This window comes from Dipodomys ordii, unplaced genomic scaffold, assembly GCF_000151885.1.
Source record: "Dipodomys ordii isolate 6190 unplaced genomic scaffold, Dord_2.0 Scaffold15, whole genome shotgun sequence".
NCBI classification, from domain to species: domain Eukaryota; kingdom Metazoa; phylum Chordata; class Mammalia; order Rodentia; family Heteromyidae; genus Dipodomys; species Dipodomys ordii.
The window spans coordinates 2744039-2747205 of record NW_012267231.1 but is presented as its reverse complement, the minus strand read 5'-3'; positions in this window follow the sequence as shown (position 1 = coordinate 2747205).

Below are 3167 nucleotides of genomic sequence, written 5' to 3'. Positions count from 1 at the left end.
ACGGGGCGCCCCGCCCCGGCGTGGCCCTGTTGCTGAGCCTGAACTTGGACGAGAGAAGTGAGAGAGTAAAGAACCCGCCTCTGCCAGGGCCGCCCCCCTCCCCCCGCCACCCCCTCCCCTAGAGCCTCTTACCCCCCCCCACCAGCCTGGGGCCCACGGGGGAGGGGAGGACCCCGGCCTGTGCCAGTGACCTTCTGGGAATGGATTCTCCATTGCTGCTGGACAGGCCCGGACACTGGGGACCAGAGTCCCAGGGAGCCTCTCCCCCCCAACCCCTCTTCTCCGCCACTGGAGGGGTCATTCGGCCAGCAGGCAGGGCAGCACGCAGAGGATTTAGCCCAGACCCCACCACCACCACCACCAAAAAAATGATGTCCTAAAGGTGCTCTGGTCCTTTTTTTAAAGAGAGAAGGATGCACCCCGGCATCTCCTGTAAAAAGCCGCAGGCATCAGAAGCAGGGGTAAAATTTGAGGGGGAAGGGCAGGGGGAGGGGAACGAGGGCTGCAGGGCACAAGCCGGCAGGCCAGGGGCCCTGGCCACACGCCCGGTCTGTGCCATGGTGGTGCTTGTGGGGTCAGGGCCGGACGCTGCTGGGTCCATGCAGGGGGTGAATGGCGGCTGAAAGGGAGGACCCCGAGCTGCTGCGGGTGCTCACACCTGTACACCTCGCTACTCAGGAGACTGAGATCTGTGGGGCCGGGTACGAAGCCAGCCCAGGCAGGAACAACAGTGAGACTCTTATCACCAATTACCTACCTATGAAATGCCAGAAGCAGACCAGTAGCTCAAGTGGTAAAGCACTAACTTGGACCCCTCCCCCCCCAAAAAAAATGCTCAGGGACAGCACCCAGGCCCTGAGTTCAAGCCCAAGGACACACACACACACACACACAAGGAGGACACTGGAATTGGAGGCATGATGCAAGGGGTAGAGGGCCAGACTTGCCTAAAAAAGCCAAGTAAGAGCACAAGACAATGAAGGAGACTGGCCTTCTGCTGGAGGTCAGCAGCAGTCCAGAGCACCTGGGGGGCTTGCCTGTCACACCCTACATCCTACCGACTCCCAGTGTGCGGCCAACCCAGGGGTCCCAGGGAGAGCATGACCCGGCTCAGCAGCCTGCCAATCCGAGGGCAAGCCCTGCCCCTCTCCTTCCCTGCCAGCCGGGGTGAGGAGACTCCCCAGCAGACCCTCCACTGCTGATCAAGAAGAGACTAGAAGTAAAGCCCTTCAAAGCTAAGCAGATCCCTTCTGATAGCCAGGGTTTGGGGAGGAGGTGGAACTGATGGCCTCTGACCGACCGGCTCGGCCAGGCTGGGGCTCCCCCCTGGCAGGGCACCGAGGCCCAGCGTCCACCGCACTCAGAGGACCAGGAAACACACACATGTCTCTCTCTGAGCATGTGAGTTCCTGAGATGTCTACTGAACTTGGCTCACCAGCGAATCCCAGGAGCCCTGGTTCCCTGCCACCTAGGAGAGAAAGATGGGAGGTCAGAATTCCAGGACAGACAGACACCGCAAGCTGAGCGGGTCTCCGTCCACCCCAGACACCTGCCAGCCTGCTGGCCACCTGTCTATCTTTCCCCTTCTCCGGTGGACCCACTCTTCCAGGGCAGACAAGCTAAGCAAGACCATGTCTGCTCCTGTGGGGTCAGCCCTGGATCTGGGAGCCCTGCTGAGAACTTTCTGGAGTGGGCAGAAATGGAGCTGCTGCCCTAAGTCTGGGTTAGGAAGGAGATGTGGGGGGAGGGGGGAGACGGGCAGCAGGAGGAATACTAGGAGAGAAAGCGCTCCGGAGAATGTACCGTTGAAAGAGCTCAGGAGAATGGGCAGGCCTCCACTTGAGGAAGAGGAAGAGAGCCCTTTCCTGGCTGGCTCCCGCCCAAGCTTGGAGGGGAAGAGGGCTGGGTGGAGGCTTAAGGGGGAGGGGGGGAGATGATGTTCCAAAGGTCAGGTGCCAAGGAGGCGTGGGGAGGGGAGGGGAGGGACATGTCGCCTGGGCCTTTGTCTCTGTCCACTAAAAATTCCTTGAAAGCCGGGCGCTGGTGGCTCACGCCTGTCATCCTAGCAACTCAGGAGGCTGAGATCTGAGGATGGAGGTTCAAAGTCAGCCCTGGGCAGGAAAGTCCGTGAGACTCTTATCTCCAATTAAACACCAAAAGAGCTGGAAGCAGTGGTATGTATGGCTCAAGTGGTAGAGGGCTAGTCTTGAGTGCTAAGAGACAGCAAACAAGCCCCAGTACTGACAAACAATGGGCACATGTGCACATGCACGCACACACACACACACACACACACACACAGAGCTATTCTTACCCTGAAGGAGGGACAACCCTCCCCCAAACAAAAATCACCAGGTACCACCCCACTTAGTGCATGAATTCTCCCCAGGCCCCCCCACTTACCCCGGCTTGAACACCCTGAGCGACAGGAAGCTCTCTTCCTACCCGAGGCCTCCGGCAGGTTCATTCCTTGGTTGGCCTTGGGTTTGAACTCACAAAGCCAGCTCCCCTCCCGTGCCCACCCGTGCTGGAGCAGATGCGGTGCTGCCCCCTGGAGCCCACAGTGTTACCAGCCGGATGAGGAGGGTCCCTGTGCCAGCCCCACAGCCGACGCCGCGCACTTCTACCGCCCAAATCCTCCCCGGGTCCTTCTGACACCCCCAGAATCACACTTGAGGCTAGACACCTCTTCACCACTAGACAGAGCCGGTGGCTCCCACCTGTCAGCCTAGCTGACCCCGGAGGCTGAGATCTGAGGATCAGAGTTCAAAGCAGCCCGGGCAGGAAAGTCTGTGAGACTCTTCTCTCCAGTGAACCACTAGAAAACCGGAAGTGGCGTGGTGGCTCAGAGTGGCTGGGCGCTCGCCTTGAGCAACAGCAGCTCAGGCCTCAGGTTTAAGCCTCAGGACCAGGACTGACCAGGAAAGAAAAAAAGACAGATCTCAAGGGGGCTTGGCGAAGCAGGAGGACATGTAGCTTCTGGAATGGCCGCTCGGAGGGCCCAGCCCCCCGGTCAGCCTCGCTGAGCTGGGGGCGGGGGGGGGGGGAGCCTGGCTACTGTGGCTTTGGCCCTGCAGCGCATCCATGCTGCCTCCCGGGCCACGCGGCCCTCCTCCTCCCTCACACCCCACTGCCCCTTTTAGCCAAACCTGCCCACACCTGCTGG